General features: G+C 49.1%; 1 pseudogene; it reads right to left on the reverse strand.

Annotated features, from left to right (window-relative positions):
- Positions 1–1,150: 1,150 nt before the first annotated feature.
- LOC144772189 (lysozyme g-like) overlaps positions 1,151–27,820 on the reverse strand; it is an 87,914-nt pseudogene continuing 61,244 nt past the window's right edge.

A 27,820-nucleotide genomic window follows, 5' to 3' on the forward strand; every position in this document is an offset into this window, starting at 1 on the left:
CAAGAGCACATGAGTGAAGGACCTGGAACAAATGAAATGGCGTGCAGCAAATGAAGGAATGCCAACCACAACACAGCAGATCAGCAGATTCCATCACAGTGACATATGTCATGCCTCGTTTAATTGCGACGTGATGGCATCTTTCTGATCCACAGCCAGGGACAGGAGTGGTCAACAGGCTCAGCATCATCAGCCCCAAGGACAAGGAAGTAAAACCAGTTCAGTGTCAACACTGTGCAACAATCCAGCAAGCAGAGGGTTTCCCCAGTTCTATAAGAAGATTGACATTTGCCAGAAGACAACACAATGCAGCTCTTTGCCCGACTGCTGCTGCTGCTGCTGGTGCTGATGCTGCTGCTGCTCTGCTGCTGCTGCTCTCTGCTGCTGCTCTGCTGCTGCTCTGCTGCTGCTGCTTCTGCCACTGCTGCTGCTCTGCTGCTGCTGCTGCTGCTCTGCTGCTGCTCCTGCTGCTGCTGCTCTGCTGCTGCTGATGCTGCTGTTGCTGCTGCTTCTGCCACTGCTGCTGCTGCTGCTGTTGCTGCTGCTCTGCTGCTGCTGCTCTGCTGCTGCTAATTCTGCCACTGCTGCCGCTGCTGCTCTGCAGCTGCTCTGCTGCTGTGCTGCTGCCCCCGCTGCTGCTGCTCTGCTGCTGCTGCTCTGCTGCTGCTGCTCTGCTGCTGCTGCTCTGCTGCTGCTGCTCTGCTGCTCTGCTGCTGTCGCTGCTGCCGCTGCTGTGATGCTGCTGCAGTGATGCTGCTGCTGTGATGCTGCTGCTGCTGCTGCTCTGCTGCTGCCGTTGCTGCCGCTGCTCTGATGCTGCTGCTATGATGCTGCTGCTCTGATGCTGCTCTGCTGCTTCTCTGCTGCTGCTGCTTCTGCCACTGCTGCTGCCGCCTCTGCTGCTGCTGCTCTGCTGCTGCCGCTGCTGCCGCTGCTCTGATGCTGCTGCTATGATGCTGCTGCTCTGATGCTGCTCTGCTGCTTCTCTGCTGCTGCTGCTTCTGCCACTGCTGCTGCCGCCTCTGCTGCTGCTGCTCTGCTGGTGCTGCTCCGATGCTGCTGCTGCTGCTGCTGCTCTGCTGCTGCTGCCGCTGCTGCTGCCGCTGCTGCGGCTGCTGTAGGAGGGAGCGGCGTTGGCTGAGTTCTTGCTCTACCAGTTCTGCTGGTACCACTGAGCTCTGGCCACCACGTCGTTGGAGTAGTCGCCGCTTATAGTGTGTCTGTCCACGTCATCATAATCAGATACTCTTCTTGGGCCACAATTGTAGGCTGCAATTCCACCTGAAAGACAGAGGGACAGAGGCGTCAGTCCAGACTCAGACTGGCTCAGGGCTGCTGTGTGCACAAGATGGGCCCTCTCTGCCAGAATCACTGGCAGGGGACACTTTCCCCGATGCTCACTATATTGTTATTGTGCATTTACCACTCTTTTACAATATATTATGTGAAGGCTGTTTGATACTCTTTGAAGGCGAAGCTCCACACCCCTCAATGCAGAGCGTGTCATTATTGGGTGACCAGATAACACTATTCAGACTCTTAATGGTTTATGTCAGTGTATTTATTACACCCATTGACATTATTACACTTTATACACTTATGTTACATAAATGAATGTATGACTTGTACATTATATTTGAGCTTCAGAATGTACTGTTAACACTATGTGCCTGATTCATAAAGGTACATTTTAACTTTTGTGTAAGTTAAAGTTTTTTTGGGTACTCACAAGCTACGAGTTAATAGTAAGTTTATGACTGCAGAGATTCCGCAGTCAGGGCGTAGAACATGTAAAGGTAGGACAGGTCTGTCTTTGTTTACATTAGGCCCTATAACACAATCTCCCAGCCTGGCTACATAGATCAATTGAAAGGCATCTAAGCTGAAGGGTCAATCAAGCCGGCGTCCACTGGCAACCGAGGCAGGGCGGGACAAACATCCCCGCCACCACGGCAAGCAGCAGAAGCATCCCATAAGGAGTGACATGAACAGGCAAACCTAGACACACAGTGCAGCCAGTAAGACCTCAGAAATGGCAGTGGCAGTGAGACTGGCTCAAATGCCCCTCATTTGCTGAAGTGAATTGTGAGGAATTCTGGGAGTGTATAGACTATGGACCAAGCAATAATGATGGACATGGGCCTTTGGAGAGGCCTCAGCTGCCTGTTATTCCCCAGGGCAGATGCAGACACTCCATCATTCACTTACCAAACCATCACTTTTGCAGCAAGCCACCCCTGGAGAGCTCCAAGATAGAATATAGAAGAGGAATCCAAGGGGGACCTCTGCCAGATCCGAAGAGCTAAGTGATGCTCTGCACTAGACTGAAGCAAGGCTCACCCGTCCGCGGGGCGCTTATGCCCATGTGTTCATGTAACCTTAGCATACGTGTTCATGTAACCTTAGCATACGTGTTCATGTAACCTTAGCATACGTGTTCATGTAACCTTAGCATACGTGTTCATGTAACCTTAGCATACGTGTTCATGTAACCTTAGCATACGTGTTCATGTAACCTCAGCATACGTGTTCATGTAACCTTAGCATACGTGTTCATGTAACCTTAGCATACGTGTTCATGTAACCTTAGCATACGTGTTCATGTAACCTTAGCATACGTGATCATGTAACCTTAGCATACGTGTTTATGTAACCTTAGAATACGTGTTCATGTAACCTTAGCATACGTGTTCATGTAACCTTAGCATACGTGTTCATGTAACCTTAGCATAGGCTCAGTCTGCTCTATGAAGGCCAACAGCATTGTTTCTGGTTTTACTACTCTTGCTAGAAAATTTTAAATATAACCACCAGATAGTTTCAAAAACATAAAAATAGCCTACAAGATTGTTGAAGAATTCTAGAACTCGTGGCTAATATAGGGACTTCCTTTCTGCCTTCTGCGTATTCGCATAAACTATTTCCTTTTAGCCAGCCTTTGTAACTTTTTTATTGGTTGAGAAATTTGGTGGCCTCCAAGTTGTGTTAAGCGCATTCTGACTACGAAAACTTAGGGCCATATTTATGGACAAGGCACACAGCGCAGCGAGTCACTGCGCTGTGCGGCGCTGCAAGACAAGAAAAGGGCAGGAATGCAACACATTTAAGGCAATCCTGCCCATTCCTGCCTTCCCCCTGCGCTGGGGCCCTCTTCTCTGCCTAGCACTAACAGAAGCACCCGTGCACGACCGCACAGGGGTGCCTGTGTTGTAAATTGGACTGTTTTTGTACCGGAAGATACACCTTCCGGCACAAAAACAATGTACTGAGGCTGTCTCCGTGTGTGCTGCAGAATGCAGGACACTTACAAAAAGGACAACACGAGGAGAAACAAACGTATTTCATCTGGTCATGTCTCACCAGGGGAGGTTTTTAGCACATTCCACGTTTGGTCATTCTGGGAATGCGTCAAAATCCATGGATGTTGTGTGGGAAGACCTACGCAACACCCATGGAACCGCCTACCTGGCGCGTGGTAATGCAACACCGTGGTTTGCGCTGCGTTGCACCACTCGAGCTTCATTGAGCCACTCAGGGCCACACAAGGTGGCCTTGCGTGGCGTCATGAATCTCATTTTTAGTTTGCGTCGCTCTTTCACCATGTGGTGTGGTGTAAACGTGACGCAAAGGCGCTTATAAATATGCCCCTGAGGGCATATTTTGGATGCAGCGCGATCTATGGGAAACCTTTCTGAAAGATTGGTTTCTGATGTTTTAGTCAGTTATTTAAAAGGGGTTCGGGAGCCCAAAGTCACCACAGAAGTGAAACGTGAGGAAACTGGTGGCAACAAATGCACCATGAAGGACAGAGCAATGAGTGCATTATTGGAAGCATTGTCTGAGATGAGTCGACCCTCTCCTAGGAGGACTCTGGAATATTGCGACACGTGCGCGATTGACGCGTTCCTCAGCTGTACTTTAAGCAGTGAAAGAACATCCGGTTTGTTTCTTGCCATCTCCTTTCTTGGTTCTCTCAGAAGACACCTGAGATCAGAACAAATGAACCCCTTAAGTGCACGACCATGGAGTGGACAAGCATTAGCTCCTAGCTGCCCCAAGCAGGCTGCAACTCAACAGATGTCATGAAATGCTCCAATATGAACCTATGCATCCTGTGTACTTACATTGCATCTCCCTGGAGTATCTCTGACAAAGAAGGCAGGCCTTACTTCAAGGCCATGTCTCATGGAGAGAATTCCATAAATGACACCCGGAAGAGTAACAGAGCACCGCACACCTGCAGCCGGACAATGCTCCAAATCAAAGGAGGATCCATACGCCCAGGTGCCCCGGCTCGCGAGGCTGCCCCTATGGCACACAGTTGGATGCTGCTGTCCATCCCAGGGAGTGAGAAGTCGGTGTCAATGGAAGTTCAAAGTTATCTATGGCACAGCCTGCTGTGGAGCACTTCTGGTTTAATCTGCATGAAAACCCACGGCCCAGGGATAGAGCTTGGCTAGTAATTGAGCTCAGATTTCAACTATAAAATGTATGCATTATTAAATGACAAAAAGTTGCAGACAGCATTTCTAAAATGGATGGTGATGGACGGAGCATCAGAACCAATCAAACACTCACACCCAGTCAAAAGATCTGGGTTTGATCCATCACCGTTCTTTAGCCCACTCTGCCACTCCAGTTCAGACATGGCTATATGCAAATCAGTCTGACCCTGTGCCTCATGGGAACAGTCCAGCCCGAACTGCCAAGCCATGCCTTTCCTGGACCGGAAACAAGCTTCCCAGGACGTTCCCAGGATGTTTGATTGGTTCTGATGCTCCGTCCATCAACACCCCCTTTTGTACCGCTTTGGCCGCCATAAGTGTGGCAGGGTATGCTCAGACGTGAGTCCCTTGCTCACTTTGCCACTGGATTCAAGCAAGCTGGGCTGAAGACGGCTGGAATGCCAGAAACCGGTCCTCGGAAGCTTGTTTCCGGTCCAGGGAAGGCATGGCTTTGCAACTCGGGCTTGACTGTTCCCATGAGGCACAGGGTCAGACTGATTTGCATATAGCCATGTCTGAACTAGGGTGGCAGAGTGGGCTAAAGAACGGTGATGGATCAAACCCAGATCTTTTGACTGGGTGTGAGTGTTTGATTGGTTCTGATGCTCCGTCCATCACCACACCCTTTTGTACAGCATTTCTAAAATGGCACGCAGATTTTGGCACAAGCAAACTGAAAAAATGAAAGAGGCCTGCAAAGGAAATCATTTAAAACAATGCTCATTTCATTAATCATGCAGGTAAAATGTGTAGTTTAGATTTAACCTCACAATAAAATATATATGTAATTTAGAAAATCTGTCTTGAACTAGCATATTTGTGCTGAATTAACAAGCATTTTTGCAAGAGTAGAAATGTGCTGAAATGTGTTTTTGCAGTGTAGAAAACCTCATTATTTCAGTTTGCTTTAGTAGACTCAGCTAACTGCTGTATTTAGGTCTCGGCCTGCGTAGGCTGCGCTTGCGCAGGCTCGCTGGCCGAGAAATCATGTCTTAGAGTAGGGAGGTAAACAAACCAGTTCATTGGCTGGCTTACTAAACGGCGGCCAGCCATTGGAGAAGAGCTCTGTCTGTCCCTTTAAGCCCAGTCCGTTTCGGATTGAGGGGGGTGTTTTGCTGTTTTCTCTCTGTGACGTCATACGTCACTCAACAAAAAACACGCCCCCCAGTCTGAAAAGGATGGGGCTTATCCACAGCTGCTGCCACCATTTTCCTTCTAGTTTCGGGGACGGCTAGCAACGCTCCACAAGGCGTTATGGAGGTTCCGGTTTGTGTGTGCAGCCGCCCATTGTCAGTTCGTGTCAGCTCGTGTTTGATGCCTCTGTCTGTTGAAAACCCAGGAACTGATAGCAAAGGGTTCAGGTCGGATCATGGCCAGGCGCGTGATGGCGGTGACCAGGCAGGCATAGCTCAGCACTGACATCATTGTTTATACATTTCCACATGTGGAGTAGGCTGCGTCACTTTTCCATCAGGCCTGCCGGCTAAGTCCTGTCAATGTGGTGCGTCCTGTGACATCAAACAAGGCGTGCCCGCCTGCTTTGGGACACCCACAGTCCATGGGGATTTGTTTCCTTGTTTGTGAAGTTTTGCGTGAGGAGAGGAGCACGCAGGAGTTTTGGCCGCTGTCCCCTGCAGTCCAGCCAGCCCGATAGTTAACATTTTCGACAAGGGGTCAGTCAGCGAGGGTGCCGGACATTAATGGTTAGCGGGAGCCGTGTCAGGTAGGCACTGGTTATTGCAACATCCATGTTATATACACATGAGGGCAGGGGTCTGCAAGTTTTAGGCATCCCTCCGCTTATTATGTTTTTGTCCTAGTGAAACTTTAAAAACGTTCAGTCTCGTCCTCCTTTTCTAGATTTCCTTTCTTATATACCCCTCTCACATTCCCCAACGGTCGATCTTTCCTTTCCCAAGTATCTTTTTACCTGCCCGCTTTCGGTCTTCTCCGCCCCTTTCTTCTCCCTTCTGTATATTTCCTAAGTTTATATAACATCTTTTTGCCTTCCCTGACAACTTTTACCCGCCCTCCGTCATGTCCCGCCATCTCCTCTTCTCATCCACACTGTCTACTTCTGTCTTTATCCATCTGGAGATAAGCTTCCCAAAAGCACGAAGAGGCCAAGGAATTGGTGAACTATGCGAAAAATGTAAAAAGCAAAATCTCTCCGCCTTCTATTTCTCTATCTATAATCTTTTCCCATTTCTTTCATTTTCCTCCTTTCTCCCTCCGACCTTTTTTTCCTTCATGTCCACTTCTCCTTTCCTTTCCTCCTTCTCGGTCTCCTGCTCGTTTTACATATTTTACAGTGTCACTGAGAACAGATGCTCTTTTAATCCGCTTATTGCTGCGTGGGTGACTGCCTGCAGCTTTGTTTGCTCAATGGAAATACTCCTGGACGTGACATTCTCTTACATTTGTAACGTGTTTTTGGTCCTTGTGCTTCAGCTGAGGTGCTCAAGGACTACTGAGGATGTAGCTGCCATTAACAAAGCAGGAATGGTGACGCCAGCCAGGGCTCTGATTGTTTCCATTGTTTGGCTCTGTGTGTGTGTGGGGGGGGCTCTGTGTGTGTGTGTGGGGCTCTGTGTGTGTGTGTGTGGGGCTCTGTGTGTGTGGGAGGGCTCTCTGTGTGTGGGGGGCTCTGTGTGTGGGGGGGTCTCTGTGTGTGGGGGGGTTCTGTGTGTGTGGGGGGCTCTGTGTGTGGGGGGCTCTGTGTGTGGGGGGGCTCTGTGTGTGTGGGAGGGCTCTCTGTGTGTGGGGGGGCTCTGTGTGTGGGGGGGTCTCTGTGTGTGGGGGGGTTCTGTGTGTGTGGGGGGCTCTGTGTGTGGGGGGCTCTGTGTGTGGGGGGGCTCTGTGTGTGTAGGGGCTGTGTGTGTGGGGGGCTCTGTGTATGTGTGGGGCTCTGTGTGTGTGGGGGCTCTGTGTCTGTCTGGGGCTGTGTGTGTGTGGGGGGGCTCTGTGTGTGGGGGGGGCTCTGTGTGTATAGGGGGCGCTGTGTGTGTGGGGGGGCTCTGTGTATGTGTGGGGGGCTCTGTGTATGTGTGGGGGGCTCTGTGTGTGTAGGGGGCGCTGTGTGTGTGGGGGGCTCTGTGTGTGGGGGGGCTCTGTGTGTGTGGGGCTCTGTGTTTGTGGCTCTCTGTGTGTGTGTGGGGGGCTCTGTGTGTGTGTGTCTGTGTGTGTGTGTGGGGGGGGGGCTCTGTGTGTGTGTGTGGGGGGCTCTGTGTGTGTGTGTCTGTGTGTGTGTGTGTGTGTGGCGGGGCTCTGTGTGTGGGGGGGCTCTGTGTGTGTGGCTCTGTGTGTGTGTGTGTGGGGCTCTGTGTGTGTGGGAGGGCTCTCTGTGTGTGGGGGGCTCTGTGTGTGGGGGGGTCTCTGTGTGTGGGGGGGTTCTGTGTGTGTGGGGGGCTCTGTGTGTGGGGGGCTCTGTGTGTGGGGGGGCTCTGTGTGTGTGGGAGGGCTCTCTGTGTGTGGGGGGGCTCTGTGTGTGGGGGGGTCTCTGTGTGTGGGGGGGTTCTGTGTGTGTGGGGGGCTCTGTGTGTGGGGGGCTCTGTGTGTGGGGGGGCTCTGTGTGTGTAGGGGCTGTGTGTGTGGGGGGCTCTGTGTATGTGTGGGGCTCTGTGTGTGTGGGGGCTCTGTGTCTGTCTGGGGCTGTGTGTGTGTGGGGGGGCTCTGTGTGTGGGGGGGGCTCTGTGTGTATAGGGGGCGCTGTGTGTGTGGGGGGGCTCTGTGTATGTGTGGGGGGCTCTGTGTATGTGTGGGGGGCTCTGTGTGTGTAGGGGGCGCTGTGTGTGTGGGGGGCTCTGTGTGTGGGGGGGCTCTGTGTGTGTGGGGCTCTGTGTTTGTGGCTCTCTGTGTGTGTGTGGGGGGCTCTGTGTGTGTGTGTCTGTGTGTGTGTGTGGGGGGGGGGCTCTGTGTGTGTGTGTGGGGGGCTCTGTGTGTGTGTGTCTGTGTGTGTGTGTGTGTGTGGCGGGGCTCTGTGTGTGGGGGGGCTCTGTGTGTGTGGCTCTGTGTGTGTGGGGGGGCTCTGTGTGTGTGGGGCTCTGTGTTTGTGGCTCTCTGTGTGTGTGGCTCTGTGTGTGTGTATGGGGGGCTCTGTGTGTGTGTGTCTGTGTGTGTGGGGGGGGGGGGCTCTGTGTGTGTGGGGGGGGCTCTGTGTGTGGGGGGCTCTGTGTGTGTGGGGGGGCTCTGTGTGTGTGGGGCTCTGTGTTTGTGGCTCTATGTGTGTGTGGCTCTGTGTGTGTGGGGGGGCTCTCTGTGTGTGTGGCTCTGTGTGTGTGGGGGGCTCTGTGTGTGGGGCTCTGTGTGTGTGTGTGTGTGTTGGGCTCTCTGTGTGTGTGTGGGGGGCTCTGTGTGTGTTTGTGGGCTCTGTGTGTGAGTGCAAATGCAATAGGTCTCACATTTGCGAGAGATTAAGCTATTGGCATTGTAAATGACAATGCCATTTATTTATATGTTTTAAAAACAAAAACATAAATAAAAATAATGTCATGAGCAAAGCCAATAGCTCTAACTTTAACAATGCCGAGACCATTGCATTGTAAATGCTTGTTGCCCTTGAAGATGAGAATGGAATGTGCTCCTCTTCCCTTCCAACTTTCAATGAAAGGGCTCTGTTAATAAATCGCGCCCTCCTGTTTCCGTCTCGTCTCTTCCACCTTCTCTATGTTGCATATTTTTTTGTAGCCTGTGTCAACAGTGGAGTGAAGAGAAAAACAGCAGAGGAAACATTGATCTTAAAAATGTATTTTCTGTTTCCTCATAATTAGTACACGCCTGATTAATGACGTATCCGGTCCACCCATGGGGAGACGATGTGTCTTGAAGTTCTGATTGGACCAGCTATGAGGACCAAGCACGTGGACTTTTGCTTGAAATATGGCGTACAAGTGGCAGGGTTGGCTTGTTGCTCTTTTCTTTCCTGACCGCCAGGCAGGACACTGGCAGATGAACAGCACAGCGAGGCAGAGAGAGAGCTGAGAGGATCAGAACAGGTTTAGATTTTAGGTGATAAACTTTAAATTTCATGCTTTGACTAATTGCTTTTGAAAAGATGTATTTGTCCTGTGTATTTATGTCTCTTTATGGGAGATTTTTGCCATTACTCATTATTAATTATCCTTGCTAACTCACTCTTTTCTTAGAAACTCTTTCAGTGTTTTCCTTCCTACATGTGATGCTTACATGCAGACTGTAACATGTTCCGTGTTAATGCTATTTTTTAAGTTCTGTCACCTGATTGATATTTGACTAATGAATAAAGAGTCTATCACATCACCCTTCACAGCAGTAAACAAGAGGTAATGAGGTTTGGAATAGAGAAATGACCAGGTAATTACCGCTGGATCGCTGGCATGCTCAACTCCAGCTCATGCGATTCTGGCTAGCCTTCTTTAAACATCTGTCAAGCCTCTTTACAGCTGTGCTAATAATGCCATTTATAGAGGGCACTTTGAAAGTACTGGTAATAACCCAACCTGCGATATGTTCATTTTTAAACTATTACAACAAAATGGAGTCTTTAGCTTAAAAGCCCGGCCCTACACCTCAACACTCTCCCCCCGCCCCCATATGATCCCTTCCGAGGCTCCGGCCTGGGGGGCTACACAGTTCAATACCCATACAAAGCATCATCTCCCCAAAGTGCAGTCTCACAAGCAAATCTGGATAGGACAGGGCTTGTGGGACAGAGAGAAAAGCCATGAGGCCAGTGGCTGCTTTTGGTGCTGTGAGGGTAGGATTATTTGCCAATACCGCCTGAAAGAAATCCCTTTACACTTTTTTACCTGAGGGACCCTACTTGTTTGCCGCTGGACAGACACGACACTCCTGGCAATTCCATCAGTGTAACGCGTTGGAATCTTTCATGAGATTTGCTTCAGCAATGCCAACAATATCACTAACAAATATTCTGCTACCTTTCACCTAATATTAACTTGGCCCTTATACTTTATGACGCTTTATCAGCTCCTCCAGTTTTGAATAGCGTTTGGTAAATGAACCATTCACCACAGCTCCCACTGCCTGGTGCTTCATTGTTCATGACTTTTTAATATAGGTCAGTGATCTGGCCTCGCAGTGCTACTGTACGAGAACGCAAATGGAAGGGAATCTACGTTGGGCCTATGTTGGAGTTGCATTCTCGGATGATAGTAGGCACTCACAGTAGCGTGGCCAGTGTGCCTTGGGCCGTAGTGCAAGGACGAGCATTGGCTGGCAAGGCTGCTGTTTAAATTATAATAAACAGGTGTTAGACCTGGCATCTCTTGGCGTGGTTACCCCTGACTTTTTGCCTCTACCTCCTATTTTGATGCTGTGATGGATTTTGTTTGGCTGGCTTAGATGCTTTGGGCACTTTGCCACTACTAATCAGTGACAAAGTGCAAGTGCTCCCTGTATAAAGTGTTACTGTACTTGGTTGTCCATGATTGGTATATTTGTTTTACTAGTGAAGTCTCTAGTAGAGTGCACTGAGTGGGCCAGGGCTGGTAATTCAAATGCTGCTAGTGGGCCTGCAGCACTAATTGTGCCACCCACATAAGTAGCCATAAAGAGAGATCTCAGGCCTGCCACAGCAGTGCCTGTGCACAGTTGGTTAACTGCCATGTTGTCCTTACAAGTGCACCCACTTGCCAGGCATTACCCTTCCTTTTCTGTGCATACCAGACACCCCTAAAGTAGGCCAAAGGTACCCCCCTGTGCAGGGTGCAGTGTATGTGAAAGGTAGGACATCTAGGGCCCGATTCACAGAACTAACTTAAGTCAAAATCCTAAATTTACTACTATTTCGGTATTCACAGAATGCACTTACTACTTTTGGCATTCACAGAATGCACTTACTACTTTTGGTATTCACAGAAGTTAGGATTTTGTCTTAAGTCTGTCTTAAGTCTGTCTTAAGTTTGTCTTAAGTCTGTCTTAAGTCTGTCTTAAGTCTGTCTTAAGTCTGTCTTAAGTCTGTCTTAAGTTTGTCTCAAGACAAACTTTTTTTTTTTTTTTAAACCTTTATTAGCATCAAAAGGATATACAAGTCCAGGCCTACAACCAAATCGGCCGGCATCAATATGTAAAGCGGTCAAAGGTTCCAAGGCAAACTTTACAGAGTCAGTCAGCAAAAAGCAGAGGCAAAACAATCGTAAAAAGGGAGAAAACACATAGGAACCAGACGGCCCAGAAACAGGAGCAAAAAAGGTTAATTTTATAATATGGGGATAAGGAGTACGATAGGCTCACTTTCAATATAGATGCGTCCGAAGTCCCAAAACCATCCTCAGCGACAATAAGGGGGCATGGGGCCGTAATACAGGAGAGACAACACAATACACACAGGGAGATAAGGACATTTTAGACATAATCGACACGTGATCATTATCATCTTTACATGCCCACCGCCCAAACCACAGCCAAGCCAGGACAGAGGGATCGGACAAACATTACAGCAGGACTAACCCGTCATAGTGACCTCTTGGAAAAAGGGGGGGGGCGAGGAAAAGGGGAGAGAGGGGGAAAAGAGGGGGAGGGGAGGAGGACAAGGCGAAAAAATGATAAAAGGAAATGAAATACAAAAACGAAAGAAAGAAGACCATGCCGAAACAGGCGTCCCGTGGCGAGAGTACAGGAGAAAACAGGAGCATCAGTAACAAGGAGGGTACAGCAATCGAGACGAAAAGCAACCGACCCATAAGAGGAGGATCAACGACGCCACACACCCCACCCCGAACATACCACGGGATGCAAGGACAGACGCGGCATTACTATAAAGAGATACAAAAGGGCCATAGAACCATAAAACAAACAACAAATAGAACCCAACCCACCCATCCCACCCTGCACCCCTGTAGAAGGCTATGGCCTACCCTTCAGACAGCGTGCCTGTCGCCCTAAACCAGAACCCGAAATATAGCAAGAAAGAAAGAGAGAAGAACGAGACAAAAAGAAACATAAACATAAATAAAGAAAACAGGAGGGAGGAGCATGAGAACAGAAATCAATACGGTCGGCCGCAGCCCTCCGCCCAACCAAACAATCGCAGCAAAAAACAGACCAGGACGACACCATTTCAATCGCCATAAAACTTACAGAGGAGAGGACTTCCCACCGCGCTATGGGTACAAACAACCGCGCCACGAAGTTGTACACCAATAATCCACAGGAGTCGCGCATATCACCCCCATCCCTTCCGAACCACAAATCCCACCCAACACATGACAATGTAAAGTGAGCTACTCAATACAAGACCAGCACACAATCGAAAAAAATTATGACTATCATATAGACAAGGGGGGTCAATCGGTCCGCAGGTGAGCAAAAGTCCGAGTAGAGAGTTTATAAGCATCAGCAATCGCAGCACGGGTGATGAAGAACAGGAGATCAGTTTCGCCGTTTGGGAAAGCGAGGGGTTCTCTGCAATAGACAAATGCGAAGCCATCGGTGCAGGCGCAGGCGGCAGTCCACCAATATTTCCGGGCATCCCAGCCGAACAGGGCCGCGGCACAATGTCCAAGTCCCCGGGGTCAGAACCTCGAAAAGCAGGGAGCTCCAAAGTCACCGGCACACAAAATGATCGTCGATCAGCGGCAGCAACACTTGCAGCAGTCGAGGGGGGCGAGGCAATGGAGTCTCCGAAACAAGAGGGAGGCAAGAAGAAACGGCTGCTCAAAATGGCGGCATATCGTGGCGGGCTCACAGGGACATCGGGGGCCAGGGATGCGCGCAGGGATCTCAGAGCTTCCAGGATATCTCTGAGTGTAAGCTCACGCTCACCAGACCAGACCCCCGCGCAATCAGGCAACCCAAGCCCGCCGCCACGAGGCGATACAAGTTCCAGATGGTCGGCCGCCATTTCGCGAAATCAGCCCAGTCGCCACCCTCCGCGACTCTCAAAAACAGTTAAAAAATGTAGGACTTTACAGAGCTCCGGGGGGCTCCCAGCAATGGCAGCCTTGGTGCAGAAAGGACGTCCGCCCAATGCGGGTCTCCGCCTACACCAGCACCGGCGCCCCAAACAAGCAGAGTCCGGGCGCAGAGGTCCAGGGCCGCCGGACACAGCAGCGGCGGGGGGGAACCCCGTCACAGAATCAGTCCCCGGTGCATCTCACTCACATCAGTCTCGCGGCCACCAGGGCTGGCCCGGATCAGGATCGCCGGGATGTTCGCACAACGGCTCTCATCATTGGTTCACTCTCTCGACCGGGGCCGACAGTCATCGGATCCCACAGGCTAGGTCCCGGTCTAGGGTCCACGGAGGCCCCGGTCTTGCGGAGGGCACAACTTCGGAACCGCTGCACGTCGAAACCTCCGGGCCAGACGGTGAGTACAAGTGAGGTGTTCCGTCTCCAATTCTCCGATAATGTGTCGTCTCCGGACAGGATATGATACAGGATATACGATCAGGCCGGAGGGCTGCGGGAGCAGAGCTAAAAGGCGACCATTACGCTCGCGAGCTTGGCTCCTCCCCCCTCAAGACAAACTTAAGACAAAATCCTAACTTCTGTGAATACCAAAAGTAGTAAGTGCATTCTGTGAATACCAAAATAGTAGTAAATTTAGGATTGAGTCTTAAGTTCATTCTGTGAATACCAAAAGTAGTAAGTGCATTCTGTGAATACCAAAATAGTAGTAAATTAGGATTGAGTCTTAAATTCATTCTGTGAATGCCAAAAGTAGTAAGTGCATTCTGTGAATACCAATATAGTAGTAAATTTAGGATTGAGTCTTAAGTTCATTCTGTGAATACCAAAAGTAGTAAGTGCATTCTGTGAATACCAAAATAGTAGTAAATTAGGATTGAGTCTTAAATTCATTCTGTGAATGCCAAAAGTAGTAAGTGCATTCTGTGAATACCAAAATAGTAGTAAATTTAGGATTGAGTCTTAAGTTCATTCTGTGAATCGGGCCCATACTGAGGTGTGTACCATGTCCTGACAGTGGAAAACTGCCAATTTCGTTTTCGCTGTTTGTGAGAAAGTGCCATCTTTCCACATGGTATGCCCCAACTTTCTGCTAATTTACTGATGTTCTTTGACTGAGTGTGCCCAGGGTTCCTGCCAATCTGGAGCCCAGGGCCTATGTTCCTTCCATAAAACTGGATTGATGCCTAAACCTAATTGGCATCTCTGGCCACAGGTAGGTCCCTGGTAAATGGTACCCCGTGTACCCAGGGCACTGTGACAAGAGAAGGCTCCTAAGGGATGCAGCCCGAATTGTGCCACCCTTAGCGGCCCTGCACCTTTTCACAAACACACTGCCTTGCAGGCTGTGTGTCGACATCCTGTGTGCCCTGCCTGCAAACCACTGCCTTGGCCTAGATCAGTCACTCCTCAAGTTTGGTGCACTATGCCAGTGGTGAGGGCACAGAGGCGCGAGCCCTGTGCCCCTACGGTGTTTGTGTCCATTCTCAGCCATTGTAAGTGCAGTGTGCCATTAAAGAGTATATGGTGCTGGGAGTTTGTAATTACGAACTCCACAGTACCATGATGGCTACAATGAAGACTGGGAAGTTTGATATCAAACTTCTCAGCACATTGTACCCACACTGATGCCAGTGTAGGTTTCAATGTAAAACGCAAGACAGAGGGCAACTTAGAGTTGCCCCCTAAACTTAACCCACATCCAGTGTTCCTACTGAGTGGCTGCTTCGGCTGCCACCATGGAAACAGGTTGCCGGACCCCTGGGTTGAGAGCCATCCTCTCTCAAGGGCCTGCAACAATGCGCATCCTGGGTTGAGGTGCGATGCCTCCTCCCCAAGGATGGGCAGGGGAAGCTTCAAAGGAATGCCGCCTTTGTGAGCTTCTCTAGACCACTTGCTGTACTCAGCAACTGATCCCCACCGGTTCTGACCCCCACTTTGGCCGGGAGAACCGGCGGGAAAAACAAGTGAAGAAAGGAGGTGTGCCAGCCTTTGCCAACCCCACCCCTCAGGTGGGGAAGGCGAGGTGAAGCACAACTCCGGGCTCACGCCATCTTGAAGATGGGGAACCCAAGCCAACCAGGAAAAGGATCCTGCCCTCCTCTCACTGGAGAGTGGCAGAGTAGGGGGTGTACTCACCCCAAGGAAGGGACCTCTTGGTCCCTGCCTTTGCTGTACTTGTAACGCCCCTACGCACCCTGAACCTTGATTCCTCCAATCCAGAAACAACTACAGAAGAAGCTAAGAAGAAGGACGAATTGCTGTGCAGCTGCTAACAAGAGGATGACGCCCACTGACATGGCCCCAGCCCTACCGGCCTGTGTCCCCTTGAACCTGCAACTGCTGAACCCCGGGGTGTCCTGCGGCCAGCAACCTTGAAAACCCCTGACTGCCTTGCCTCTACAAAGACTAAGTCTCCAGAGAACAGCAGCCCTGTTCAAAAACCTGCAACCACTGGCAGCAGGCCATGACCGCAAATCCATCCCACTATGCACCCGCCGAGCACGGCCCGATTTTTGAGTGGGAAAACACGAAGAGGAGGTCTCCCTGGTGATTGTGACCCAAGATCCAGAGATCCCAGACCAGCCTCAAGACCATAGTTGACGCCTGCAGCCAGAATCCAGAGACTCCCCTCTACTGCGACCAAGAGCTGGTAAGACTTTCTGATGCAAAAAGACACCCCTGCACCCGACGCCCCACTTCCTTGTGTGCCCCAACCAACGTTGCCTTTCCATCCCAAGACATCCCAACTTACCCCTCAAAGTGGTGGTCGTGCCCAGAAGATCCTCGTCCCCGAGTCTGCAGTGATTATTTCAGCTGTAATCTTTCCATTTTGAGAATAACAGGGCACCCGACGCCCCAACAGCACTCTGCACCCGGCTGCCCTAGTGCCGCTGAGGGTGCAACCTTTGTGCTAACCTTTTTGCTCATTTGCCCTGTGCATACAACCAGGAGCTCCGCTCCCACAGCCGTGTGGCCTGCTCACTAGCAGCCACCAACAAAAGGCCCACTAGCCTCCATTGGATAACATTGGGTCACCACACTCTACACCCGGCCACCCTAGTGCCGCTGAGGGTCTAACAAGAATGCATCCTTGACCCTGGGGAACACCTGAGTCCTGCCTCAGAACCTTAACTTCCACTGTCGATAACAAACCGTGAAGCCATTAACCCAGTTTTTTCCATAGGATAACATGAACTGTGTTTTGGTGAAATTTCTTCTAAGTGTGAAGTTTTAAAAGTTACAAATATTTGCTAAACATCGTACATCTAACTTAAATGCATTTTCTAAACTGTTTTCAGGAAATGTCCCGGTGCTGAATCTAGGATCCAGCACTGTGCTAGAAAAAGCTATTCAAAAAGTGATTTATCTGCATTTTACTAACCCTGGGCGAAGTACTGCGCTACGCTCACATAGTTTGGGAAGTTTGTGCTACTTCGCACTACGCAAATTGCACATAGCACAGTGCAAACACGCGTAGCGTAGCGGTAATTTTTTGCTTGCTCGCGATCCTCAATGGCAAGTTGGCGACCGTGAGGTAGCAAAATGACATCCCGGCAAGACTTTTTCCTCATTCGCGATCAGCAACATCAAGTTGCCGATCACGAGCATGGAAAATAAACCTCCTGGCGAGAGTCTCAACGCGGGGAGGCCAGGTTTCTCATTGCGAGTGGTCGCGTATGCTTACGACCACTCACAATGAGAAACTACCAGTTCACGTTCAGAAGGCTGCCGCTCGAGTAGAAATCTACTCGAGCGGCAGGAAACAACCGCTTGCACTGTGCAAGATGAGGTTTGCACTGATTGCACAGTGCGGACAAGCATCCGGCACTGTGCAACTTTGCACTTTTTAAAATTACTAATTTCAATTGCTACTTACAATTCAGATCGCCGCTGAGTGAGAGCGGATCCTGCCCCCCCCCCCCCCCCCCCTCGAGAACTCGACTGAGCCTCCGGCTCACCTGCCGCATTAGCATTTCCGGGCCCGCCATCTTGGGTGAGGAACACAATCAAATTGACCAGTACTAGGCCCCTCCCACCATCACGCCCTCGCCACTACAAAATGATTCCCCTTCCCAGGAGGCGCAGCGGACGGGCGCAGCGGCGGCGCCGGCGGGCGCCAAAGGCAAGCCCATCTGTGCCCGTCCGCGACAGGCCGGGACTAGGGGCCACGACCGCTAGCCAAAATAAATCCATTCATTATTCCTCCAGCACTTTGCATCAACTACGAGGCCCCATCAACGACCACTGCCTCGCATCCTGGAATCCCACCACAAAACTTTTCAGCTGCCTACACTGTACTTATCAAAGCTGCCCAACTACACCCCCCCTTATACCTTATGTTCCTGCTGAACTGCAGGTCTCTCCCTTAACATGCCGCTGAAATATCTCTGCTGATCTCTGACAAACAACCCGATGCCATTTTCCTCACGGAAACATGGCTACAAACAGATTCCGACCCCGATGTCATTCATATTACAAAGAACAGTGGTCCCTATGTGCATTTAATATACAGTACAAAATAATCATATACTTGATAAGTAATATGTCTTATGGGCTTATTTACATTGGACAAACGAGCCAGAAGGTCAAACTCCGCATTGGACAACATCGGAGTAGGATCAAATGCAAGACTGCAAATGCGCCCCTCGTAGAACATTACTCTGCCAAAGGACATAGCGAAAATGATCTACAATGGACAGTGATCACAATTATCAAACCGCCCCCTCGGGGAGCAGACATGGCTCAACTGTTGAATAAAGAAGAACTGCAATGGATTTTGCGCTGCAACAGCTTACATAATGGGTTAAACCGGATTGAGGACTGGACTTCCTTGCTGTAAATTGTAATGTTCTTATGTATTTGTGTAATACACTGATGCTAAATTCCCTTTGCAATTGATTTTAATACTTTGCATGCTCACTACACTTTATTTTCACCGCTTTAAAATGGCCGCCGTTTTCACCTCCCAAGCTATAATAGCCTTAGTAAGTCCCTTCACACTGTTTACCGCATTCCAGTCTCAGTAAAAGCCCGGGAACCTGAGATCACTGACTACCAGATCGCCACTCCCGCCATAGTGCCGTCGCACTCCTCAAGTAAGTAAGCAGCCGCTTCCCGCTTCTATTTGGTTTTTAATATTAGAGATGCCCATGTGTAATCTACACCTCCTTTTTGCACTTGTTAGGTAGCTATCGCGCTACGCCGCCATTGCAGCGTCAGAGTCCCGGCACAACTTTCCCACTTACGAACATTGTTCTGAACCACCGGGCTTATCAGGTAAACAGCTAACGTTTTTTCTGTGCAGTAAATGCCAAGCACGCGTATCTCTGTTTGTTTTTTAACTGGCCACATTTTATAATTGCAGACCCGCCGACTAAGCCAATGCGCAACCGCCAGATCCATTGATCAGACATTCCGGGGAGCGATTTCATTTGAATGAAGTATGTACCACAATACTTCCTGTTCACTTACGCCAGCATGCCTTTAGGTCATAGCCCACCATGCGTTACCGTGCACTTCCACTGCCCGTTTCTGAACGCAGTACCTTCAATCCCGAGAATACCGCTGTGCATCCACTTCTCACAGCCGTTATCACTGTGATTTGCGCCCGGTCTAAGCTTCCAAATTGCCATTTTACGATCACTTTGACTGAATTCTAAACACCAGAGCAGAATATTGCTATGTTTTTAAAAAAGTTCAGGGTCACTGCGTCGAATAAGTCATCACGACGGTAACATTTTAACTTTTTATTCACTTTTTTATCCATGCTTCACTCACAAGCACTCACTCTTATCACTACTTAAGGATCACTGAGACATGCCTTCATTTCTTGTAATTACCCTAACTCTCGGTCTTTCTGTTTTTTCCCCCCCCTTTTTTTTCCACTGTAACCATTTATGTATAAGTAAATGTAATTGAAAGGCATTATACATTGCTCTTGGTCAAGACAACAATAGTGCCAACTCTTGTCCTGATGATGATGCCTCCATTCCTATAGGCATCGAAACGTCGTCGACCTTTAAACCCCATATGCGCATTATTTATGTCAAAATTTACAAAATGCAATGGAGTGTTTTTCTGTAATTTATGCCTGCCTTACTGAAGTACAAGTACGCAGACTTATTCCTTTGCCTTGTTTACATTGCTTTTCTGTTGTTTTGTCTTGTATGTTGAGGGTCACGGCTGTGCCCACTTGACATCCCTTTCTTTAAAAATACTTCATCTTTGGATTTAAAGCTAAATAAACCCTGTCTGGACGGACAGAATACATATTACTTATCAAGTATATGAATATTTTGTACTGTATATTAAATGCACATAGGGACCACTGTTCTTTGTAATATGTAATGCCCAAGGTCCCTACGCTATACCTTAAGGGTTCCCTTGTTCTTTTGAAACACCCCGATGTCATTCAAGCACTCCCTGCAAGATACCAAATACTTCGGGTTGATCGTTCATCTGGAAAAGGCGGCGGCATAGCTATCATCTACAAGAATTGCTACACCTGCCGCTCCTCTCCAACGAACCTATCCAGCTGCGAACACATTACTTTCTCGCTGGACTACTCCCCCACATGCACATTCTCAGGGACTCTTATTTATCGGCCACCCGGCACCCCGACCAACTTTATAAACCAACTCGCACCGGAGTTAGCCAGTGGAGTCTGCTCCTCACCTAATTACACCTTATTAGGGGACCTGAATGTGCACCTGGACGACCCCCTGGACTCGGCAGCCGCCAAACTACGCAATAATCTGGAGGCACTAGAACTCTCCCAGCGAGTGCTGCAATCCACCCACTATAAAGGTCACCTACTGGAAACAATCTTTAGTAACTGTACCCATCTCACAGTTAGTCCATCCACCCCCCTCCCATGGACGGACCACTTTCTGATCCCATTTACCTGGGCGCCGTTAGGCCCGCGCCCCACACCCCCCCCCCGCCTCCATCAGAGACCGCAAATGGTCACAACTTAATACCAACTTGTGGACAACCACACTGGAAACCTCTGTCCCAGGAAACAACCCCAACCCGATTGTCAGTAATGACAACTTCAATAACTGGATCACCACTTCCTTAGATCTTATTATCCCATTCAAGGACATCAAACCCAAACAGAGACCTAAAAATGCACCTTAGTACTCACAGGACCTGCGCATTCTTAAGAAAGAATGCAAAAGATTGGAACGGAAATGGCGCACAGACTATTCACAAACCAGCAAAGATGAATATCGGGCTGCAAAAAAAATCTATAAAAACGACATAAAAAAAGCTCAAGCAATATTCTACGAAAATAAAATAAACAAAGCAGCCTCTAAACCCAAGGAGATATATCATATCGCGAAAAGCCTGCTCAAACTTCCCGACAAGCTACCAGACCCCCTGACTGCTCAAACTCGCTGTAATGAACAGACCGACTACTTCTACAACAAAATCACCACGATCTACTTCTCCTTCCCCCTACCCTCTCACCCCCAAATAGAACAGAAGGACACCAGACCACCACCCCCACTTACCACCCTAGAAACCTTTCCACCACTGGAGCCTACCAGCCTGGAAACCATAATACTCCAGGTTAAGTCTGGATCTCCCAGTGACCCAGCCCCAGCTCATTTCCTCAGAACAATCACCCCTACCATCCTGCCCACTATCCGGAACCTGATTGACAACTCCCTATCTTCAGGGCTTGTCCCTCCGAAGTGGAAACAGGCAACAGTTAAAGCCCTCCTGAAAAACCCCAATCTAGATCAGATGAACCCGGGGAATTATCGTCCGATTTCCTTGTTACCTTGGATACCTTGGTGGCTACTGAGACCATCAGGCAAGGAGTAGATGAGGGTCAAACCATGGCCCTCATTCTACTAGACCTAAGCGCAGCGTTCAACACTGTAGCACACTACACTCTGCTACAGTGTCTAAACAAAGGCGGTATAACGGGCTCAGCGCTGAGATGGATTCAATCTTTCCTCACTGACCGGGGTTTTCAGGTCAGACAGGGTGAACATTACTCCCGGATGTTCAATCTTGATCAGGGGTGCCCCAGGGCTCAGCCCTGAACCCCACCCTGTTTAACCTGTATGTTTCCCCGGTGGCCACCATAGTTGAAGGCTATGGAATCCAGCTAGTGTCATATGCCGATGACACACAACTGGCCATCTCACTGTCACGGGCGCCGGACGTTGCGGCGGTCAGCCTCAGTGCCTGCATGCAGGAGCTTGCATCCTGGATGTCTGACAACTGCCTGAGGCTGAATGGGTCCAAAACTGAGGTGCTCGTGGTAGGGGGAGGTCCGAGTGTGTGGTCGTCGGCATGGTGGCCGTCCTGCCTAGGATCAACCCCAGTGCCTTGTCAACAGGCAAAGAATCTTGGGGTTATGTTTGACTCTGCCCTCACATTTGCTCCCCAGATAGACCGGGTAACCGGGATGTGCTTTGGTATCCTCAAGAGTCTACGTAAGATCCTGGATCTACTTCCGGTCGGTGCCAGACAGACTCTTGTGCACGCCTTGGTTACATCAAGATTGGATTATTCCAATCTTCTCTATCTGGGAATAACAGCTAAAAGCCTCAACCGCCTCCAGGTACTACAAAATGCCACAGCTCGGCCGGTGCTAAGGCTCCCAAGAAGAACGGCTTCTAGAGCGGCTCTTAAAACCCTCCACTGGCTCCCGATGAAGGAGAGGATAACTTTTAAAGCACTATGCGTATGTCATCGTATCATCAATGGCAAAGCACCTAACCCCCTATCTACCCTCGTCACCCCCTATAGTCCTGGACGCAGGCTTAGATCCTCTGACACCGGGCTACTCGCTGTCCCAAAAATTCATAAAGCCCGAATGGGTGGCAGATCCTTCAGGCTACTGGCGCCGAAGAGCTGGAATACGCTTCCGAGGGAGTTACGTCTCGAACCCTGCGAAGTAAAATTCCGTAAAGCTCTGAAAACATATCTTTTTCGCTTAGCCTTGGTATAGCCTCCCTGTCATGTCTCTCTCACTTTTCTCTCCTAGCGCGGGGACACGCCGGTGTGCGTAATGCCATGCGCTTTATAAAATTCCAAATAAATAAATAACCAAAATCGTAGAAAAGCACGTTAATCAATCCCTCACAGAATTCCTGGAAGCAAATAACTTATTGGACACATCACAGACTGGGTTCCGCCCCATGCACAGGACAGAAACCGCCTAACTAGCTGTAACAGAAGGAGCTAGAACGATTGTGGATCAGGGCGGCACGGCGGCCATTATCTTATTGGACCTCAGTGCAGCATTCGACACTGCGAATCATGACATCTTGCTTCACAGAATTTCAGAGCTAGGGATAACGTCCACAGCAGCGGCCTGGTTGCAATCATTTCTATCAGAGCACTCCTTCCGAGTCTGTGAGGGAAATACCACCTCGCCCAGTAAACCACTCAGTTGTGGGGTCCCCCAGGGTTCGTCCCTAAGCCCCACACTGTTTAACATATACATGCACCCCCTCGCAGAAATAATTCGCCCTTTCGGCGTTCAAGTCGTGTCCTACGCGGATGACACGCAACTGGTGGTTACCCTGACTCATCCCTCCTCCTATCCTAGCGATCTCAGAGGTTGCATGGAAGAAGTATGTACCTGGATGAGCCAGTCCTACCTGAAACTGAACGGCGACAAGACAGAGCTAATGGTACTGGGTAACTCCCCACAAAAATCCATTGACTCTTTGTGGCCACCAGCACTAGGCCCAGCACCCCCAGCCAGGAACCCCATCAAGAGCCTAGGAATTTGGCTAGACAACGCATTAACTTTCCGCCACCAGGCAACCAAATTATCTGCCATCTGCATGGGCATTATAAGACTCATCCGTAAAATCCTGCCACTCCTCCCTTTCAAGGCCAGACAGATCATGGTCCAGGGCCTAATCCTCTCCCGGCTGGATTTCGGAAATGCCCTTTATCTAGGAGCCCCCGAATCAACCCTGAAAAAACTCCAGGTGATCCAAAATTGCGCCGCCCGTACTCTCCTGCGCATTCCCCGCCGCCAATCGGTGAAATCTGAACTAAAAGTCCTTCACTGGCTGCCAGTAAAGGACAGAATCAATTTTAAAAGCAAGTGTATAGCCCACCGTGCCTTATGGAGGAAAGGAGCAATCCTGAATCACACCTTGATCACCCCCTACAACCCCAACAGACAGCTGAGGTTGACCCATACCTTTCAAGTCGTCAAACCTAGGTTCAAAAGAGAAAGGAGTGGAGAAAGAATGTTCTCAACAAACGCGTCAAGGCTCTGGAACTCCCTCCCAATCTTTATCCGATCAGAACCTAACATTCTGCACTTCCGAAAAAAACTAAAAACCTTTCTCTTCAGCAGATAAAATCGACCCACCCCACACACCTGTATTTTGCTAAGCGCTAGGACGCCTGCGGGTAGCTATCACGCTCTACAAAAAAACAAATCCAATCCATCCTATATTGAAAGTATTTCAACAACGGTATCTTAAACCTGTAAAGTATGTTATGCTCATTTGCACCTAAAATATATTAACTGTATTTTTTTTATACAAAACCCAATTGGTCTCGAGTTCAGTCTCTGAGTGTGTGAATTCATTTGATGATTGAGCGGGTACAATACATGTATTAACACTGTCCTCCGATACTGCCTTACTGCTTGACCACTCTACCACAAATAGATAGTAAGGTTTTATCTAACCTTAACCTCTGCTACACCTTTGGGGACTCTTGGACTCTATACACACTGTATCTCACTTTGCTGAAGCATATATAGAGCCAGTTTCTTACATTGGTGGCAGCGGTGGGATACAAAACTTTGCATTTGTTGGACTACTTGGTTAGCACCTGATCACACTGCAGAACTCGTAAATTGCCTTTAGAGTCTGATTTATCAAATCAGATTTTTTTTCGATATTACTAAAAGTCTTGTTAGGGCCATGGTTAAGTCCCTGTTAGAATTTTAGAAACCAAAAGTCACTTTTAGTCAAGGGTAGAGGGGTTAGAACTTTTTTGTAATAATGTCTCAAAAACAGAACCCAGCTATTAGTGAAATTAATAGTAATGGCATAGAGGAATTGGTTGAGGAACTCAACCTCACCCCTTACCTTCACTTGTCTTTCAAGGAAGTAAGGTCCCTATGCAAAATTTAAAAGATACCAACAGGCCAGCATCCAACCAAACAAAGGCTCCAGGAGCTTTTGGCTGAGTATGCTAAGGCCCACCCCTCTGAAAATGGTGATGACCCATCAGAGGAGGAAGGAGGTGAAGAGGAGGGGGATAGGGTCCCACCTCCCGCACCTCCCAGGGAAGAAATGGTACCAGTACCTTTATTTCCAAGAGTTAATCTCTTGGGACCTAGAGGCCACACAGGTGGGCCAGGTCGGGAGGAAGGCATTGAGAACAGCCTCAATGACAAGGACAGTCTTTTAGCAAGGCTGACCAAAAGGTTAGATCTAGAGAAGAGATTCCTGGCTCTGGAAAAATAGAGAAAGGAGATGGGCTTTGAACCCCTTCAATGGTGGCGGCAATACAAATAAGGATAAAGAGCAATCTTTTGATCCTAACATCCCCAAAGGGATTGTCCCTAAATTTGAGGAGGGTGATGACATCACCAAATGGTTCACAGCCTTTGAGAGGGCTTGTAAAATGAGAAAGGTGAAGAAACCTCTCTAGTGGGCCCTCCTGTGGGAACTGTTCTCTGGTAACTGCAGAGAAAGGCTTCTGACCCTTTCTGGGAAAGATGCAGGGTCCTATGACCTCATGACGAAGACTCTGATTGAAAGATTTAGCCTCACCACTGAACAGTAATGCATTAGATTCAGGGGGGCTCACACAGCCCAGAACCAGTCCTGGATTGATCTGGTGGACTACTCCGTGAAGCCACTGGATGGTTGGTTAACTGGTCACAATGTGCATGATTTTTTGGAATTTACAACTTATTCATGAAGGAACATATTTTAAGTAGTTGCACAAATGAAACATTACATCAGCATTTGGTAGACCTAGGTCAAATTTCTCCCCAAGAATTGGGAAAGAAGTCAGACCACTGCGTCAGGACAAGGGTGACAAAGGGCCCCAAAAACTTGCACAGGGGAGTGGGTCCCAAAACTCTTCCCAAAATGGACCTATGCATAGGGGGAAGAACTTTGATCATCCTGCAAAGGCCTGGTGTAACAACTGTAAGATGTTGGGACACTTAACTGGAGATGCAACTTGTCCTAGCAAGAAGGCCCCTCGTCCTACAGCTACAGCTACAACCCCAGTTACTACTGGTGTAGCCAATCTCCAGGTGGGATCAATAGTGTGCCCAGACCAAATCAGGATGCACACTGAAGCAGTTCTAGTTTCTGAAGGGGAGGTTGAGTTTGCCATTGTAGCTGTGTGGCCACACAACCTGAAAAATTTGCAGTATCCCTGGATCAAGGGAACTAGGATAGAAGCCCTAGAGGGAACTGAGCCTATGGAGTTAGACCCTTACCAGGTAGGACTCTTGGGCCCAGGGGGACCCTCTAGGGAAGAGCTGCACCAAGGGCAACTGGATTTTCCTACTCTTAAAAGCTAGAGGCAGCAAGCTGTTTCAGAAGCAAACGGAGATGTCAGTGGTACCCACAGAGTCTATTGGGAAGAGGGATTACTGTATACTGAAGCAAGAGACCCCACTCAAGGTGCAACCAGGAGGGTGGTAGTGCCACAGAGGTACAGGGAGTTCCTCCTAACATTGGCTAATGAGATCCCCATTGCTGGACATCTGGGCCAGAACAAAACTTGGGAAAGGTTAGTTAACCATTTCTACTGGCCAAGGAATGCACCAAAAGGTGAAGGAGTTTGTCAGATCCTGCTTTACCTGTCAAGCCAGTGGCAAGACATGTGGCCATTCAAAGGCCCCCCTGATGCTACTACTTGTGGTGTGATGCCCTTTGAACGGAGAGGTTTGGACATTGAGGGTCCACTTGAACCTCCCACAGCCTCAGGGAACATGTGTATACCGGTGGTGGTGGATCATGCCACCAGGTATCCTGAAGCTATACACCTAGGACTACTACAGCTCCTGCCGTAGCCAAGGCCCTCATTGGTGTCTTCACCAGGGTAGGGTTTCCTAAGGAGGTGGTGTCAGAAAGAGGTTCTAACCTCATGTCTGCATACCTGAAACACATGTGGAAGGAATGTAGAGTGCAGTACACGTTTACTACACCCTACCATCCACAAACCAATGGCTTTGTTGAGAGATTCAACAAGACATTGAAAGGCATGATCATGGGACTCTCAGAGAAACTCAAGATGAGATGGGATGTTCTCTCGCCATGTCTGTTCTTCACTTACAGGGAAGAGTCACAGAAGGGAGTAGGTTTTCCCCCTTTGAACTTCTGTTTGGCCATCCTGTGAGGAGACTACTTTGTCTTGTAAAAGAGGGATGGGAGAAGCCTCTCCAAGAACCAAGACATAGTGGACTATGTACTTGGCCTAATGTCCAGAATGGCTGAGTATATGGAAAAGGCATCCAAAGCTCTTGAGGCCAGATGGGAGCTTCAGAAGCACTGGTATGACTTAAAAACTGCACTTGTTGAGTTTCAACCTGGGCAGAAGGAGTGGGTTTTGGATCCAGTGGTACCAAGAGCAATCCAGGACAGATGGAGTGGCCCTTACCCTATCCTGGAAAAGAAGAGTGAGGTCACCTACTTAGTTGACCTGGGCACTAGCAGCACACCCAAAAGGGTGATCCATGTGAACGCCTTAAGCTCTACAATGACAGCGCTGACATCACCATGCTCATCATGACTGATGAGGAGCAGGAGACAGAGAGTGAATCTATCCTTGACCTCCTCGCATGCAGTCCAAAAGATGGTTCAGTTGATGGAGTTGTCTTTTTATATTAATTTATTTAAACCATATTTTATTTGTCAAATGCACATAGAGCAGAGCTCTGTAACCCAAAGGCTCCCGTAGCATCAATATACAATATCAAGACTTTGACACTTTTCTCACATTGTAAAAGGAAAAATGAAAGGACTTACAAATAGAACAAAACAAAGGCTTCAGGGACCCAGAGGGGAATCCAATCCCCTCGCACTCCCATAAGACTTTGCTCTATTTTGTTAGAACATTCTGTCCTCCAGGGCAGAATGTTCTAATAGCCTCATAGCCCTTCGTAGGTGGGCTATACCGGCTATTAAAGTCCCTCTCCCTTGTTAAAGGCCCTCGTCGAACGCTGGAGAGGGCCTTTAATAGCCGGTATAGCCCTCCTCTCTGCCTCTTCTCTTCGGCGGCGCGCCCACATTCAATGTTCTAATGCAATCGATGGCTGTTCCTGTGGGGCGAACGAATGGTCTTAGAACACTTTTGCCTTCTGTAGCACAGAAGAGGCCATGTTTGTCAGCTGTAAACAGTCCAAGTGATACATGTGAAAGACAGGTATTTAAGAGC

Source organism: Lissotriton helveticus, chromosome 8 (assembly GCF_964261635.1).
Source record: "Lissotriton helveticus chromosome 8, aLisHel1.1, whole genome shotgun sequence".
Classification (NCBI taxonomy): Eukaryota; Metazoa; Chordata; class Amphibia; order Caudata; family Salamandridae; genus Lissotriton; species Lissotriton helveticus.